The sequence below is a fragment of the Anomalospiza imberbis genome, chromosome 2, assembly GCF_031753505.1.
Source record: "Anomalospiza imberbis isolate Cuckoo-Finch-1a 21T00152 chromosome 2, ASM3175350v1, whole genome shotgun sequence".
Classification (NCBI taxonomy): Eukaryota; Metazoa; Chordata; class Aves; order Passeriformes; family Viduidae; genus Anomalospiza; species Anomalospiza imberbis.
Window position 1 is genome coordinate 3,980,332 of NC_089682.1, and position 19,415 is coordinate 3,999,746.

Sequence of the window (19,415 nt, forward strand, 5' to 3'; positions counted from 1 at the left end):
GTAACACCAGCCTGTGACCTGAGTGGGTAAAAACCATGGAGCTTTGGCTTTCTGTTCATGATGCATTGTTAACAAGCCCTCCTGGCTGTCAGAAAAGTAAAAATAATCTCTAAACTCTATGGAGACAGTGGTTTCCCAGTAGAAAGTGTTGATTCACTGGGATGTATTTTGCAAAGGGCTCAAGCTCTACACCTTTGTTTACCTCCAGGACTTTATTTTCAAGCTTAGCTTTGATATTATTTGGTGTCACAGCAAAGCAGCCAACCTAGAACTGAAGAAAACCTTTTCTCCACTTAATCTGAATCCTTCCACATTAATCAAACACATTTCTGTGTTGATGCCATGGGCCAGAGGACACAGACTGTGTCAGCAGTAAGGAGATTTCTGTGCTGGGGAGCCCCCACTGAGATTCCCATGCTGTGCTTCCAGGTACTCGAGGCTCTTCACTCTTCGGCAGTGCTCCCAAAATTGGTTTGCAGGCTGTGGCTGGGCCAAAGGGCTCCCTGGCACTGCTGATGAGTGAACAGTCTGAGAAGAGAAGGTTGTGATGCCTTGTGAAGGCTGACCTAGAGCAGAGGCTGGACAGAGCTAAAGAATAAAGTAGGGATTTATTAAGAGGCCTCAATGGATCCACCTTGGGCAGCACAACCCAAAATGGTCACAAAAATGGATGACCAGGGTCTCTCACTGTGATCAGCTCTGCTCCACTGGCACATTGGAGTTCATTGTCCCATTCCAGCTTTAGCCCATGCAGTCCCATCCTGCTTGTTTTTCTCTCTCCAGCCCACGTTGTTTGTGCTCTTGGGATGAGATTTGGATCATTTGTCCTTGGTGCCCAGCTGGAGAAGGAATTGTTTTGTCTCCCTGCTCTGCGAAGAGAGCTCACCATCCCCTGATATGAAGCCCAGACCCACACACTAAAGCAGCACAGAATCTGAAAAATAGAAAAGCTCAAACCTGAGGCATCAGTTGGAGACTTCATAGCAGCCTTCCAGTACCTGAAGAGGGGCTCCAAGGAGTGTGGGAAGGGATGTTCATCAGGAACTGTACTGACAGGACATAGGGAATGGCTTCAAACGGTCAGAGAGCAGGGTTGGATGGGATATTGGGAAGGAATTCTTCCCTGGGAGGCTGGAGAGTCACTTGGAACTGGTTTCCCAGAGAAGTTGTGGCTGCCCCTGGATCCCTGGCAGTGCCCAAGGCCAGGTTGGATGGGGCTTGCAGCAACCTGGGATGGTGGAAGGTGCCCCTGCTCATGGCAGGGGGTGGCACTGGATGATCTTTAAGGTCCCTTTCAATCCAAACCATTTCAGGATTCTTAGTGAGGCTCCAAACCTGGGAACCACGTGGGAGCCCCTTCCCTGCTGCCAGCTCCAATCTGCCTCAGTCAGACATCAGGGACAGCCCAGACAGGTCACCCTCCAGCTGCTCATCCTGCCTGGCAGCTGGAGCAGTGCTCCAAGGTGCCACACTCCTCAGGAACCACCAGGAAAATGCCCCTGAACATCCCAGAGCAGCAGGAGGAATTAACACCCCCTGACTGCACCTCTCACCCACTCAAACAAAGCTTTCTGCACAAACAGGTCCCACAGCCATGGAAACGTGCACATTAACCAGAGTCTGGAGCTCTTTTCCCTCCCTGCCAGCTCAAAGAATGCATCCCACACAGCTCTGGAACACTCCTAACAGCGCTGGCACGAGGTTAAAAAAATTCTCATCGTGTCCTTGGGATTTATGGTTGGGGGCATTTATTTCCTTCCAGATTTGTTTGTTTGGGCATGTTGTACAGCCTGTATATCATCTCCAGTACTTGCTGTTACTTATGTTTGCAAATAGAGCTCCACAAATAACAATACATAAAATACAGAGACAATTTTCAGCTCACAGGGAATATAAAATATACAGGCACTTTCAGAAGGCACAGTAGACTAAAAATATTGAATTTCAGGCACTTTATGGAGACACCAATCTTTTGTATGCATGCATATTGATTTATAATTATGACTTGAGGGACATTTTAGTAATCTAGAAGTACCCAGCTTTTTACAGCTCACAGGCTGTGCACAGTTTGATAATATAAAACCCTTCCATGTTTTCTTACAAAATCTTCTAATTTGAATTCTGTGCTTGTATACTTGGGGAACAAATGCATTGAAGATAAACAGTATTTCATGCCACAGCAAGGTTTCCTAAACTTGTCTCACCAGTTTGGTATTTCACAGAAAATTCAGGCTACCTTTACTACAAAGCCACTTAAAATTAACACTTGACTTCACAGGGACGTTTCTTGTTTCAACAGAATGCACCTCAGGTTTGTGTGGGCTGAGTGGAATCAACAGATGAACTCTTACTGAAGAGTACTCACAATATTGACTGAACATTTGGTTTCTTACTGATCTGACTGAACAGAGCCTCTATTTTCAATATTTATTTGGTAGAATGTACGATATATGGTGCTGCTAACCTAAAACACAGCATTTTTGAGGATTTGGGCCTCCCAGTGACATAGATGGGAATAGCTCTTTGGTTGCAGGGCTCACCATCCCTTTCCTCAAAAGGATCCTGCATGAGGCAGGAAAACCACAGCTTCCTACCAAATTCCCCAGCAGAAACTCATGGAAAACTAGAATGTGGTCACCTTAAAGTGTCAGAGATATCTAATTTTCTCATCCCTCACTCTCCACCCAAGCAGATCTTCCCCATCCAAAGTGGGGAAATGAGGCCCACCCCCAACTCTCCCTCTCTCTGAGTTTCTCTAAATCCCACACCCACATTCCCATCAACACCATAAAATTAATCCAGTGGCCTTATGGTAACTGTGTAAGCAAAATTAAGCAGTCAGGATAGACCAATGTGAGCTCATATTTTCAAGCTACAAGAGAACCCAGCCAACCTCAGCTGCCAAGGGGAGAGCACAGCTCCCCAAACACCTTTGGTATCTCAGTACTTTTCTTCCCAACAGCCTCCAAAACCCCTCCTAAAGATGAGGCTGAGCATTGAAATTCATAAAGCCACTTGATCTGGAGGAGCATGCACTCGGCAGATGTGACTTTATGATTACTCTCCTCCCACTCACCACGATTGACTCTTGTTCCCCAGGCTATAAACTACCTGCCTCTTCCTCCCCCCAGGTGACAAGCAGCTTCATTTAACTTTAACTTTCTCTGTCTCTCATTTTCCGCCCTCTTCCCCATCCTTTCTTCTCCACAGCTCCCAAATACATTTCCTTTAAACAAAGGCCTAATTGATACATACCTAATTAACATCTGAGCGCTTGTTCTCAGCTTGTATTTAGCTCTGAAAATTGCTGCTTCTATTTCAGACCTGAATAAGGGCTTGCATACCTGAAAGTTTGCCTGATATTTCCAGCAATACCAGTTGATGCAATAAAACACACGCTAGTGGCTGTGTATTCCCATCATCCCATCTCCCAGGATTCAGGAGGACACTGTGCACACCTCAGCTGACCTTCCTGAACTGCTGGTGGGAAAAAAAATAGAGCCAAACCAGGTCTGCATTAATATGTCTGCACCATACCTCCTCAGCCAGCAGGAAAGTTCTCCCTGTAGTTGTGAAGGTGGAATTTGACAGGAATGTTCTACCTTGCTGCAGTTTGGAGCTCTGTGTGAGTTCAGTTTTCTCTCACCCATCCTCACCCTGCTCTCTGTTCTTTGGGAGGTGCAGGTTGGTATCAACTCCTTCCCATTCTCCTGGAAATAATGGGAATAATCCCATGGATTATTTATGCTAGATTAGCACAGATAGTTATTTAAATGTTGCACATTTGCAGGCTCAGAGAAATATTGCAACTTCTTTCCAGATCAGAGAATCAATGTTTGGGAGTTCCCAGCATCATTTGGCATTAGCTCTGATAGCAGAGCTCGTGTCACACAGATGTTATTTATATTGTTTATTTTCTCCTGTGCTATGATCACTCCCTCAAATGAGGCTTACACCAAGTGATTAAAAAAAAAAAAAACAAAAAAACATGTTCCAGCAAAACACTCTGTTTGGTTTTGTTTTGTTTTGGGGGAAGTATGCCAAAATCGAGGGAAAACAATACTGAGAGGTTTTTATCAGAGAAGTCAGCCAGATCCATCTCAGCCCTGCCTCCCACTGATCAGCTTCCCATCAAAGGGGCCCAGGGACTGCTCCAACCTTGGATCAGCTCATCTGTGCTATTGATTCCCTTAATCCCAGTGCCCTTCCCCTCAGGTACTGATGCTGTGGGCTCAGGTCTTACCTGGGCTGTGTTTTCTGCACCCTGGCTCTCTCCTCTGCAAGCAGCACCCATTTCTCACCCCCTGTGCAAGGATGAAGGAGCCTCGTGGCTCAGCCCTGCTGCTCCACAGCTGACACTCTTCCAGAGGGGCTGCCAGGATGGATTTTCCTTTCCCAGCAGAGCAAGGATTCACATGGGGCTACAACCTACCAGTTGCTGGGATTATTCCATGCCATGGGGTTTCTTTAGGTGTCACCCTACTGACACAGCCCCTTGATGAGCACTGCTCCCTCTGGGTTTGCCTCTTGCATGTTGCAGCACCTATGGAGAAGCCTGATCTTCCTGACAACTGCTGATCCACACTGGAATTGTGTTGGGGAAACAATTGCTGCTTGAAAAATAGCATTATGTTGTGATGTTTTCCAGTATAAAGCAGTTAGACACATTCAAACCGTGCAAAACACTGGCACAGATTTCCCAGAGCAGCTGTGGCTGCCCCTGGATCCTTGGAAGTGCCCAAGGCCAGGTTGGACACTGGGACTTGGAACAGCCTGGGACAGTGGAAGGTGTCCCTGCTTATGGAAGGGGATGGAATGGGGTCATCCTTAAGGTCCCTTCTAATCCAAACCATTTTGTGATCTGATGATTCTAAACCAGAGACTGTTCTGTTAAAATGCCAGCCAATTTAGCCACAATTTTTGTGGAGATCTTCATCTTGGAAATTTGCAAGTCTGTTCCCTGATCCTCTAAAAACATCCTTATGAAGATCTAAAGTTACCAGCCAAGCCCTCTGATGCTGCCTGAGCTCAGAAAACACTTTAAATTTGATCACTGCTTCCCTGTCTCCATTTGCAAAATGACAACTAAAAGGTAGCAAAGAGGGAAGCAGTGCCTGTGCCAGCCTTCAAAATTCACTGTGGAAGCATCTGAGCTGGCAGAGGAACAGTTACTTTCCCCTGCTCCCTTTATCCATTGCCAGAGCAGGGGACAAACACAGAGTGAGTGGTTTGGGAGTGCTGCTCACCAGGAGTGCTCCCACTGCTGTGCTGGGTGGAAGGGAGCAAAGCACTTGGGAGAAAAGCTGAAACCGCTGCACAGATTAAAAGTAAATCTACCACGTCCCCCTAAAATTATAGATGATGGCTACATCATGGATTCTGTGATGCTGCTTGCTACTACTAATAATTATTGATTGATTACCCTTCCCTGGGAGGGTGGGCAGGCCCTGGCACAGGGTGCCCAGAGCAGCTGGGGCTGCCCCTGCATCCCTGGCAGTGCCCAAGGCCAGGCTGGACACTGGGGCTTGGAGCAGCCTGGCACAGTGGGAGGTGTCCCTGCCATGGCAGGGGGTGGAAAGATGTGATCTTTAAGGTCCATTCCAAACTGTTCTAAGATTTCGTGATTACCTTTCCCTAGGGACCCTGAAAAGAATTCTAAGCTCTGTTGTGCAACCAAATTTGAAGACATTTTAGAATTTTGTTGAAATGACAAGTCAAAATTCTGTTCCCTTTGCTCATGCAAAACCTTTGCTGATCTCACTGGGGCTGAGTCTATTTTTAAAACTAAAATACCTCTCTTATGCAATAGGACCATCCAGAGTTACAAATAAATGCATTCTTTCCAAGGCTTTCATATTTGACTTCTTTTCATAACGTTTAAAGGTTAGCTGAGTGTATTAAGTGTGTTTACAAGAGGCAGGTGCTACAAGAGGAGGATGGAACATTGAGGAGTGCAAGGCTGGAAAGTACAAGGTAAGGGACGAGGTGGCTGTGGTCACACACATATTTCCATTGCTCTGAGCTGACACCTGAGAGCTGAGGTGTTGGGGGACTTGCTGAAATGACTTAGCTGCTGTAAATGCAATTTTGAGAGCTTTCAGTGCAGCTCCTCAGGGCCCTGGGAATGCCAGCAACCTCTGGAGCCACCTTTCCCTGCAATCCTCCTCTGCAGGGAATTCCACCCTGCACATCCAAGGGTTTGCTGCCAGCGTTTGAGGTGGTGCTGTGTAACCTTCCCTCACACTGCTGTGAGAACTGCTGAGCTGGGGGAAAGAGCAGAGAGAATCCTCAGGCAGGGCTTCTGTTCAGTGCCTGGCAGGGAGCTTGGATTCCCTGCCCACTGCCCAGCCCCTCCTGGGCTGCCTGGACCTTGCACCTGCCTGTTCCTCTGGACCTGTCTGCTGCAGTAAGGTAGAAAAATCATAAAGAAAGGCTTCATAAAATCAAGCCTGCTCTCCTGGAATCAGTAGGTGGCCTTGTCAAAGCTAGCTTTTTGCAAGTTCCCATGTGAAAGCAATCCTGTTGTGAGCAATTTGTTAGTATAACAATCTATTCCTGGGTAAAAAACAACTTCCACCTGTATAAACTGTTTTTACACCATTAGATAGAAAAATGAAAATTGTCTTTCACAAACAACTTCCCTACACATATACACTGACAGTCTGAGTGACCAGTCAATACAGAATAACAACTTCTTACTAACCAATAAAGGTAACTGGCAAAAAACTACTGACCAACTGGAGTCCCACACGAGGTCTGTAAAACTGGAAAAAAAGGAGTTATGTGAATAAAGAAGGGGCTTTTTCCACCATCCACCATGAAGAAAAAGGAGTCCTGTGTGATTTATTCCCATACCTATGTGGTCACCTGGGCTTCTGGTGCCTGCCTGGTGGGGCCTGGACCCTGTGTGCTGCTGCCAGACCCTTGGGGAGCTGGAGAAAAGCTCTGTTTCCTGGCAAAGGGCTGCAGGAATTCCTCAGGTTGCAGGAAAGATTATTTTGGGGACAAATTTAAAAGTTATTTTTACAGACAACACAAACTAAGTGGTAAGCACCTTCTGTAGCTTCCACTGGTTGCACATTATGGTGAGTAACCCCCATCCATTCTGGGACAGAATTACTTCCAGATTTAAGTGCAAATCCTTCCACCAGGCAGTGAGGCACAGCAGCACCCTCTACAACTCCGACAGGAGTTTGTAGCAATTTGGGGCTGGTCCCTTCTCCAAGACAACAGGACAACAGGAAATGACCTCAGGTTGTGCCAGGAGAGGTTCAGGCTGGACACCAGGAAGAATTTCTTCATGGAAAAGGTGGTCAAGCATTGGAATGGGCTGCCCAGGGAAGGAAAATCACCATCCCTGGAGGTGTTCTAGAAATGACTGGATGTGGCACTGAGTGCTGTGGTCAGGTTGAGATGATGGTGTTCAGGCAAAAGGCTGGCTCTGATCTTGGAGGCTTTGTCCAACCTAAATGATGCTCTGTGGGATTCTGTTTGGGGTCCTTGTGTCCTTGACACGGGGGCTCCTTCTGAAACAGCCACAGCATGACTTGCAGGGCACAGGTGGGAGCATCCTTTACTCAGAGGGACAGGCTGGGCTTTTTTTTTTTTTTTTTCTTGAGAGGGCAAAGCTCCCTTTGCCACATAATAATGGTCATACAGGGAAGAGGGAGATGAGCCTTTTGCCTTCATCACTGTGTGTATCAATGCAGAGGCCACTCAGCCTTGTGGTGCTGCCCCTAAGCAGATGCCCAAAGAAAATCGCTTCAGTGTTCAGAAACCTTTTCGCTGCAACTCCTTTCCTGCTGTGACAAAAACACTGCTGAACTACGCAGCACTACTTCCAATAATGTTTTATTTCCCTCCAGAAAGTTTCCTTTCTCACCCTTCTTTGCAGATGTTTCTTTTCTCCCCCTCTGCCTTTGATTTGTTGTTGACTCTCAGAGCTTTACTCCTGTTTAATCAGGAGCCCAAATGCCTCAGAGCAGGTGCCTTGACTCCTCAGCTGGCTGTCAAGCTCTGTGAGCAGCCACATGCCACTGCAGAAGAAACAAGGAAGAAAATCTATATCCTTTTCCCTCACTGGCCAGGCTGCTGACAAATTCTGCCCTGCATTGCAGAGGTGATTCAATTATTTCAATGAACCCAATCAGAAATAATTAATGAAGACCTTCTAATGCATTTTGGGAAGACCGTCCACTAAAACATGAAGCTTTTCTTTCTTTTGCTGTATTGCTACACTCAGCAGCTTACAGCTAATAAGTTACAAAGCCTTGGTTTACTCTATTCCAGCTGCTAATCCCTTTTGGTAGGGCAGAGGTGGATACAATTAATGTCAGAAGATTATGAAAGCATTGATGGTGCTTTGAAATGGAAACTGTAAGAAGAGCCACAAGCTGTGGTTACCCACATTACAACACTTACATCACTCCTTGGCTTGTGTTTGTTAATTTTGCCACGGAGCAGGATTTGCCAAGAAGCACCCCTGTCCTTTGTCCCTCTTGTAGCTGCTGGATGATCAAAGTTCACCGTGGGCAAGTGAGTGACAGGGCACAGCACCTCTCATGTTCTTGTGAGTTTGCCCTCCAGGGACACACTGCCTTCAGCCACACTCGTGGGTCAGCAACCCAGGCAATTAAAACCATCAGCTAAACAGCCTCTAATTGCAACAATTTCCATGGAAGTGCCAGGCTGTGGCTGCTTTTCCTGCTGCAGGTGCAGAGAGCTGAGGGTTCAGCCCACACTGCCTGAGTTGATGCCATGCTGGAGGCTCCATGGGTAAGAGTTCACTGAACTCTGTTTGCTCCATTTGCTGTTTTCTGCTTTCAACCACAGCTGTCAAATGAACAGATTTGATAGCACAGGGTTGTTGCCTTTTTTTTTCCCCATCTGTCAGGGAAAATAAGATTTTTTGAAGGCCTAAAGACCAAAGTAAAAGGTCAATTGGCATAATCAGCAATTTAGGTAATAAATCTATTATCATGCTTTCAATTTCATTAGCCAATTAATAATTCCAGCCCCTGGGTTAGAAGTGGCATTTCAGTGTGCAGGACATGGTGATTCCCAATGGAACCAGAGAATCCCAGAATGGTTTGGGTTGGAAGGGATCGTAAAGCCCATCCAGTGCCACCCCTGCCATGGCAGGGACACCTTCCACTGTGCCAGGCTGCTCCAAGCCCCAGTGTCCAACCTGGCCTTGGGCACTGCCAGGGATGCAGGGGCAGCCACAGCTGCTCTGGACACCCTGTGCCAGGGCCTCACTACCCTCACAGTAAAGATTTTTTTCCTAATATCCAATCTAAACCTGCTCTCTGTCCGTTTGAAGCCATTTCCCCTTGTCCTGTCGCTCCAGGGCCTTGTAAATAATCTCTCTCCTTCTTTCTTGTCAGCTCCCTTCAGGTCCTGGAACAGTACAATTTTAATTTACTTTATGGCAAAGATAATTTATAACACAAAACCTCAAAAGGACACAGCAGTTCCTTTGCTCTCCAGGCACCAGTCACGTCCCCCTTTAAATTAGAAATGTGTGTAATGGAACAGGGGGAATAAACATCTAATATGGAAATGGACTTCTGCTGGGGTGTTTATGTACTTGCACATTTCTTTGCTTGCCATTAATAGAAAGCAGCAAGAAGCACATTCTGGCAATACTCTTGGTCACAATCTAGAACACTGCAGCAGTGAGGTTGGAAGGAGAACATGGACAGAGAGGGAAGGACACATTTCAGCAGCAGCAAGAGCAGCCTCTCTGCTTTTGTAAACTGTGGGGGGTTTTTTTGTTTGTTTGTTTGTTTGGGTTAGGGTTGGGATTGAAAGTGTTTGAGATGGTATTTTGTGTTTAGATTTAGATGTTTATTATTTCTTATTTATATTGCAGTTTTATAAGCTGTGAGTTTTACAGTATTTTACTAACAAGTTACAAAATGGCCCTGTATCTATCTTTATAAGGGTTTTTAAGGAAAAATTTTTAAATTAAGAAATGATACTTAAATTAGTTTTATTTTTAATTTAAAAACTAATTCCTTTTGTTTCGTAAGGTGGAGTTTTTGTCTAATTGTAAAATACTGCCTAAAATTATGAAGAAGAAGGTGAAGAAGAATTAGCTACTGCCCTAAAACTTCTGTTTTAGTTTTATATATATTCTTATATTTTAAAACTTTAAACTCTAAGATTTTTGCTACATGATATTACACACTTTTATTTAAACTACACACTTATAATCTTAGTTCTATCTTTCAATATTGGAAATTTTTTCTATGGTTTTGGGTTAAATGTTGTGTTTTCTTGAGGGTCTGTGTTTTTCAGCACAGAAAGTCTAAAATTCTCAGTATCTAGTGCTCCAACAGTAAACCAAAGATCATTCATTTGAAGCTCTTTTCTTGAAAGACACTGATTTGAAGAAGACTGAGCCCAGATACTGGGCTGTTCTGCCAACAGCTCTCCTGAGAGCCAAATCCCCCAGTTTTACACTACTCATGAGCCTTTTCCCACTGAACACCACATGTTGCATAGGTTAGTGACAGTACTTGTCACTGCTTTTTCATCCTGGATTTAAATGTGGTCTAAGCAGATAAGAAGCAAACTGTTTGTAGATGCAGCACTGTATAATTAACCATCCTGCTTAATAAGGTATTGGTGAGGATGTGGACACAGTGGCCATTCACCTACTTCTCAGTCTAGGTCCTGATCAGTGCTCATCAAACTGAGCTCTCCAGAACAAACAACCACAGAAAATCCCATTAGGAAGTAAAGCTTCAGGTATCATTAAAGATCCTGTGTCACCCACACTGGCTCGAACAGGACTGGCAGAGTTTTCCTCCTGTACCAGGCTAAGATAGGTCCAGCATGGGGCAGCCCTTGCCTTCGGGCCCTGGATTTGAAGATTTTGTGCCTCCCAAAAATTTGGGCATACTTCATAGAAACTCCAAAGTTCTCAACCAAGGAACAGCTCCTGACCAGATGGCAGCAGGAGGCCTGTGAGTGTGTGTTAGGGCTACTGAAATCTCCTGCTAGAGGTTGGAGCTACACTGAGCTCACACAAAAGCCCTCTTTACTCATCTGAAATTAGTATAAAAATACAGTCACATAGCTAATGCCACCCGGCACCATAACAATGTGTTATTGACAAAATCAATGCACACACACAAACAAGAATAAAAAATCCAGGTTTAGGACAGAGTTCCTTGCACACGGCGTCCAGAAATTTATATCAAGTGTTTGAACTGTTTCCTTGCATTCAGTATTTCATTGCTGTTCCACTGATGACCTCCAGAAATCCCTTTTTGACCTAAATTATTCTTTGGTTCTATGAATTGCTTTGAATTCCATTGAATTGCTTTGAAAAATGAAACAGGATAGATACATGCTCAGCAAAATGGCAATGTGCTCTGTAAAATAAGCCAGCAGGTTTTTGGTCCTTCCTGGGTAAGAGCTATGTTATTTAACACCCTTGCCTTCCTCAATATCAGGTGAACTCATCTGTTTACAGTTCTATAACATCATTAAAGTTTCAGCTTCTGAAACTTTAAATGCAAAGAGATTATAAACTAAATATTTAAGAGAACCTGGGATTAGATTCCTCTGACCTTCACAAACTCCTTTGAGTAATTTATATAAATGAACGTACTTATTATTCATACAAATAAAATGCATGAAAAAAATGTAAATCCAGGAGTACTCCTGTTTTTTATAGCTGAGATCAGATCTAGTTTGTCCATTAGCTCATAGCCAGTCCTCCATCACACTGCCAAGGACACTGTAAGGCCTGAACTCCTTCTAATTGAGTCAAAATTATTTTATTTCTGGTCATTTAAGGGTGCACTGACTGGACTTTTGTTCTGGCCAGATCCTGGTGTAAAATGTCAGACCTCTTTGTGCTTCAGGGTGCTTGAGGTGCACAGGGACAAACCAACTACCCAAGAATGCATTAAACCTCACTGTGCTTTTTTCCTAGTCCCAGGTAACAATGTGCAGCTATTTTTAATTTCTACGCAGCAGCAAGTGTTAAACAAGCTCCACGTCACCTCACTTACATTTTAAAGAGGTAACATCAGTAGAAAAAAGCTGTAGGAGCAGCACAGTGCCAGACATGCAGCCTGGGAGGTTGGAGTTGGGGGATCCCAGAGCTTGGCCTTGTTCTCACCCTCCTCCAGTGCCATCCATAGAAGACTTTCATCTTTCAGCAGAAAGGTTTCTGTGTCAGCCCTTAGGGGTAGCCACAATGACCAAAAAAGAGGTTTGGGATCTTTTCTTTCCCTCACCCGAGCAGAAAGTTAAAGGAGGGGGAGGGGGAGGAAGTGGGAGATGCTCTGACAGGGCACAAATCTGGGTGGTCAGTTATGTCCTGAAATTACCTTAGGGGAAACTTCCCTTTCATGGTCTGCAGAAAGATCCCCGAGAGCCCAGACCTTCCAGCCTCACCTTCTGATGGTACTTTGGAAATACCACCATGGAAAACTCTGAATAAAATGGCACCACAGTGAGCCAGGACAGAGAACCACTTCCCTTTTGTGAACGTGAATCTATTTTAGAGTTGTGCTGACCTTTGCAAGAACCTTCACTTAATAATACCTCAGATAAAGAGACTGGCTCAGAGAGAGCACTTTCTAGCAAGGATACAAGGTGGGCAAGGGCCTCAGAAAAGTCATCAGCCATTAAACTGAAATGTCACCATGAGCCCATAGGAAATAGCTACATGAGGTGTTATTATTGGTAACACAGACATTGCAGAAGAAAGATGAAGGAAAGGGAACTAGGCATTTATTTCTGTTAAAAGTGAGGGGTCATCCTTTTCCATCAGTCATCAGGGAGTTGCTTTTATTTCCTCCTCCATTTTATCATTTTTAACATAAAAAATTACAAAGACTCTCATTAAAAAAGACTCAGACAAATTAGCTGCACCTATTCATCATCTTAGGTCTTTAGATGCTGAACAGGATCTTTTTTTTTGGTAGCATACTTTATTTCTCCTTTCCTTTCCATGCCTCACACTCCTCTCAGCAATCCAACCATAGCTAAAAGATTTAACTCCGTGGGACAGAACAGGCTGTGCTAAAGTGCCTGGTTTTGGGTCCCTGACTATGCCCATTGCTAAATGGGTATTTCTACAAGGCAGCCCAATGTATCTCAGTCTGTTGTTGCACTTCACAGCTCAGATATTAAAAAGTGCTGAGCTCACCTTTCCCTTGACTGGCTCAATTTCTGACTGCTGAGTAAATACCTTTACCTTGCTAAGTGGAAGAGACTCTACTTTGTGAATAAACTGAATGTAGAAAATAAATCTAGATAGGGCCTCTTGAAGTATCAAGCCCATTTCATGCTTCCTACCTCCAGCCAATGTTGTATGTAACATTAATTCTAACTGGCTCCTTTCAAAAACCAGGCATGCAGGGGAAAATAGGCCCCAGCAGCTGAGGCTGAGAACTGCCAAACTTCACTTACCAGTCCATAAATATATTTTAAAGAAGGGATTTAGCAATAGTGACAACTCCTGCTGTTCACTGACCTTCTTATGTGTGAGTCCTTACATTGATAAGGGTTCTCCCTCCTCAGCAAACTGCTCTGTCATGCCCTATCCCTGCCCATCCTGCACAGCAGAGGCATTTTTGTGCCCTCTGAGAAAGTGAGGAATCCCAACGTGCATTTGCATGAGGGAAGAGCAGAGATGAAGTGAGTTCATACTTGTTTCGTCTTTTGGCAGCCACTAACTATGCATCACTTGACCTGGTGACTTTACCTTCTTTTTACTGGAATGTGTTATGTGTAATTACTGTCAACACAGCAATAGAAAGGTTTCTAGATGAAGTGGAAAGAAAGGGTTTGGATGTCTCAACTTCATTATTCGTTTTCCTGTAAAATGTCTGGCCAAATTTGGGTCTGCTACGACACCAAGGTCAGAGGTTCTTCTGGGGGCTCTGCTCTGTCTAAAAGATGAAACACAAATAGGAGAGAAACTCTTCTGAACCTCAGCTTTTTGCTGTTACAGAGACCAAAAAAATAATAATCCAGCAGCTCCCCCAGTCCAGCAGCAGTGCTGGGTGCTGCTTGGTGGATGGGGTCTCATTTTTGGCCAAACCAGTTCTCTGCAGCTGGGTTAGGAGAAAAGGGTGGGATCCCTGAGGTCCTCCCAGAGGTTGATACTGACAGGGATATTACCTCAACCCTTTTGAAGCTGGGAGCCTTCTAGATCCATTATCTCAACGGGGACTTAGGGAAGAGACTCCCTGAGAATTTGCCCTTAACCTCCCCAAACTCACTGAAGTAAAGTAAGGGAACAAATCTACTTAAATCTTCCTTATCTCTCCACATCACAAGTTATAATTGTGGATCTTCTAAATCACATTAATTCCTTTGCCTGTACAGAGATTGAAAATTGTTAACTGGTAATTATGATGTCTTTTTACCTTCTAATTAAGAGGGGAACTGCCATAGGTAAGCGCCAGGTAACATCTGAATGCTCCACATCTTCACATCCTCTGCAGAGCTGAGCCAGTCAAGGAGTCAAACCCCAGAACATTCATCAGGCTTTCAAAAGTTTAGGGAGTTTGGCTTAAACTGAAAATGGCTTTCTTAACAAGTCTGTCCAAGTTAAGGACGCAGCTCTGAATGAAATCCATTAAAACTCTTTGGCCAGACAGAAGAATTGACACACATATTTGGGTGATTGGTTTTTGGGCTGTATTTTTTTAGGATGGAAGATGACTCACACTGTACAGTAAGTGGTGTCTTCTAACTCTCCTGAGAAAAGCCGCAATTTTTCAAATTATATTTGATATCTTTGTGACAACGACAGCAATAAGATTCTGTTGGAGCCATTGACTCATTCCTCTTGTATGGGAACAAAGGTTAGGTTGTAACAAAGGCCCTCAGGCCCAGATCTTTAAAGGTATTTTGTTGATTAAGTACCCACAGCCATTAGCTTCTTAATTAAAAGGTAAGAAGGCATACTAATGGGAGTTCAGCTGTGGAAACTGGCTCTTTAGATTTTTTCTTGGGCAAATTAGCTGATAAATCTGAGATGACCAGTCATCCATCATCTAGCATCTGAGGCTATGCTTGTTAAATCTATTGTTACCAAAGCCTATAATCACAGCATAATCTCTGTGATTAAGGCTGTGATCCAGATCCTCTCCTGTTTTCTAGGATTCAAAAGCCCACGTCTTTCTGGAACAAAAGCTTTCCATTTGAAATCAACATCCTTAATTTCACCTTCCACATGGACTTTTTTTTTTTTTTCCCCAGAAAGTTTGTGTGAAGTTGTTTCTTCTCTTTAAAAAATAATAGTGTAAAACCAGCAAGAGGCAGAGTTTCACTTCACTGTACCAATTTCAAGTGCTGGGAAACTTCAGTTTTTGCTGTCACAGTCAAAATTCAAATATATTCTACCAAGCAGAGCAGTTCTGCTCTGATGGAATGTGGAATGCTGTTCAAGGCACAGCCGTATTTTCATTTTGATATTTTTGGACTTGATTTGAATCAAACTTTGACTGAAAAGTGCAACAGCCTGAGGAGAAATCTTCCCCTGCACTCGGTGGTACCTCCTGAAAGGAGTTTGGAGCCAAGTGAGGGTCAGGCTCTGCTCCCAGGTGACAAGTGACAGGATAAGAGGAAATGGCCTCGAGCTGTGCCAGAAGAAGCTCAGGTTGGACATCAGGAGGATTTTCTTCCTGGAAAGGATTGTCAGACCCTGGAAGGGGCTGCCCAGGGACGTTTGGAGTTCCCATCCCTGGAGGTGTCCAAGGAAGGGCTGGATGTGGCACTCAATGATCTGGGCGGGGTGACAACGTGGGCATTGGACACAGCTGGGGCTTGATGGTCTTGGAGGTCTTTTCCAGCTAAAGGATTCTGTGATTCTGTCTCTTCTGGAGCAATTCTGTGCTTCTGGTCAAACCACTTCACTTTGCAGACACCTTCAGTGGTGGGATCAAAAGCCAAGCAAGACTGTGCAGTTGTGTGTCGCTGTCAGTGACAAAGACTGAGCACACAGCCAGCTCTCTCCTTGCACAAATACAGCACCAGAGGGGCACCTCTCCTGTGAGGAAAGGCTGAGAAAGCTGGGGCTGTTCAGCCTGAAGAAAAGACTTTAGAGTCCCTTTCAGGGGGCTCCAAGAGAGCTGGAGAGGGACTTTTCACATGTAGTGACAGGACAAGGGGGAATGGATTCAAACTGACAGAAGGCAGGGATGGGTGGGATATTGGGAAGAAATTCTTCCCTGTGAAGGTGGTGAGGTCCAGGCACAGGTTGCCCAAGGGGTTGTGGACTCCCCACCCCTGGAATTGAAAGCTCTTTGGGGCTCTGAACAACCTGATCTAGTGGAAGATTCCCTGCCCCCACAGCAGGGGTTTGGAACAAGATGATCTTTAAGGTCTTTCCAACCCAAATCATTCCAGGAATTTAACACACACTTCTGCAATTATGGATTGCTCAGTCTGGCACAGAAGAGCCGTTTTCAGTCCCCTTAAACAGGTGAAGCTCCTTGGAAGCTTGAGAGCCTTTCCGTTCCAACACCCAGCTCAGATTCTCTTCTCTTCTCTCTGCTGAATCTCTCAGGTAAGTGGGAGTAAAAGGCAGTAAAATTGCAGTCATATGCCAGCAGACAAGATTGAACACACACTGAGTGCAGACTTGATGAATAAGAAGGTGGTATTTTAATAGTCAATTTTCAGAATATAATGGCTCTTGAAAATAGATTGCTTAGAATATTTTCTCTGCTTAGAAGTGCTACTACTTAGCTGTGCACTTAAGTAAAAGCAGAACTTTGGGACACCTTTAAATTGAGGAAAGGCTGACAGGGAAAGGGGTACCTCAAAACTAAAATATGGTGCCATCAGACAGCAAAAATGGCAGGGTATAAATAAAACAACTACTAGAGTTACCTTTATCGTAAGAACCTTTTGAAAAGCTCAGGTTGCTGCTGCATTCCCAGAACTTGGGATTTGTCCATTTAAGATGGTTAGACCCACGGTTTGGAGGCATCAGTGTGTTTGTGAACAATTATGTTCATCAGGTCCACACTGAGAAGTAGGAGAGGCACAGAGCATTTCAGCTCAAAGTTCATGTCTGGATGGCTCTGGCTGGCTATGGAAATTTTCTGCAGTGTATGACATGCAAAGCTGGGAGGCAAGGAACAAGATTTAGAGGGAGAGAGAGGACAGATACATCTCTGCCGGTCAAAGGCTTTCCCTGGGAGAGGGGAGTTCTGTGCTCACTCAAGAACCTTTCTGCAGATAATGCACCTTTTACTGTGTCTGCATGCCACAAAATGTGCAAGTTGTCCTCAGAGCAGAGTCGCTGCTTGGAGGGCACTGTCACCTCAGCATTGTTCCCCTAGAAGAGGCACTAGGCTGGGTACTGTGTTTCCAGAGTGCCACCTCCCAGAGACAGCTCAGCGTGCCCTCCAGGGTGCCTCTCTTGAAACTGTGAACTCCTCCAAACAGATCAGAAAATAAGAATTTTGTATGTTCTCCTGCAGCATTTAGTGCAAAGAGCTTTCTCTGCTAACCTGCTTCTCGGGGCACACAGCCTCCATTATCACCAGGAGATTATCTGCTTGGATTTGACACATTTATTTTGATGGTGAAGAGCGAGACCGACGCGATTCCTCTCAGAGTCAAAGGGACCTGAACAGATTTCCTCTCAGCGGTCTGTCTCTTCCCATGAGATTGGGAGCCCTTTGATCAGCAATACTCTGTTAATAATTTATGTTAGCATTGTGCCTTGTACCCATAAGCTGACAGACCAGTGGCACTCCTGTCAGAACAGGAATACTAATGCAATACACCCACAATTGCTCTTCACTGCAAAAGGTGTCACATGAAACACAGCTTCTTCAGGGGCTAAACTCCATCATCTTTATTCTGGGTCCTCACAGGGCAGCTCCTGAAGCTGCTCATGCAATGAACTCTTACCATGTTTGTTGCCTGCTTGGGCCACTGACAACAAAAACCGGGACAATTCATGTTAATTTTAAAAAATGCCAAGTGCTGGTGGAGGTCCTGGGAATAGTGGTATGATGAAAGAGGCAAAAATTGTGTTCAGTACCTCAGATTTCCTGTTTTGTTTCCCAGAAGGGTAAATTTTATTTTCTCCTCCTTTTCTGGCCGACACACTTGTAGAAGCCCTTATTACTTTTCATATCCCATGCCAAATTCAGCTCCAGCCATCCTGATCCTGTCCCTACATATTTGGCCAGCATCCCTAAAATATTTCCAGGAAACACCCCCCTAGTTCCACTGCCCGTAGAGCCTCCTCATCCTCAGATGAAGGAGCCCAGCCCCTCCTGCCTCTCCAGCTCCAAGGGAAGATGTGGTTTCTCATCGAATTTATTTCCCTGCCTCTATTAATGCTGGCCCTGAAGACAGATGTTGGCGAAGAGATGAGGCCGCTGCAAGGCAGTCCCTGGAAGTGGGAGGGCTTGTCAAGCTTCTTGGGCTCTCCAATATAATACTTTAACTTTTTTATCGATTTGAGAAAAAATTGAGGGAGTTAAGTGCATTCCCAGAGCTAATTGAACCTATAGTTTTTCACAGATACGTGAGTCAGACAATCTGAGTGTGTATTGCCAAATATAGCAATTGTGCTCCATCGAAAGACGGATGCTAGAGCACAACAGCACACATCCGAAAGTCTTGCTCTAATTAACCACTCAGAGAAATGATAGAAAGGGCTGTTTTCCCTGTATCTGTGGAAGAAATGCTGTATATTTTAACAGGAATGACAGCAAGACTGATGAGACAGAGAGGAAAGCCAGGGGTGAGCAGAGCAGTGATTCTCTGCCTGGTTTATAGGATTGCAGAACGTTAAGGGGTTAGAAAAGGATCTTAAAGATCATCTGGCCCCAACCCCTCTGCCACGGGACACCTTCCACCATTCCAGGCTGCTCAAGGCTCCAACCTGGCTTTGAACACTGCCAGACTTGAGGCACCCACAACCTCCCCGGCCAGCCTGTTCCAGTGCCTCCCCCCCCTCACCGCAGAAAGCCAAAAACGTTCCCCATTTCATTTATTCACCCCATCTGCCGCGATAATTCCCCACTGCCAGGCTGCCTCCAGCACACCTGGAGTTCGTGTCTCTCCCGTGTGGGGATGCCCGAAGCCACCCCAGCGTGGCGCGCATGGTGCGGAGCACTCGGGGAAGGGCGGGGGGAAGGGGGACAAGGAGGAGGAGGAGGAGGAAAAGGAGGAAGAAAATGAGGGAAATAAAAGAGGAGGATGAGGATGAAGAGGAGGACAAGGAGGGAAATAAAAGAGGAGGATGAGGAGGCGGAGGAGGAGGGCGCGGGGAGCGCTCCCGGCCGTGAGGGCTCTGAGGGGCCGCCAGGGGGCGCCGCGCGCTCTCGGGACGCGGGGAGCGCGGGGATTGGGTGGGGCCCGCGCGCGCGCGGCGCTGATTGGCTGGCGCGGGCCGGGCCGGGCGCGCG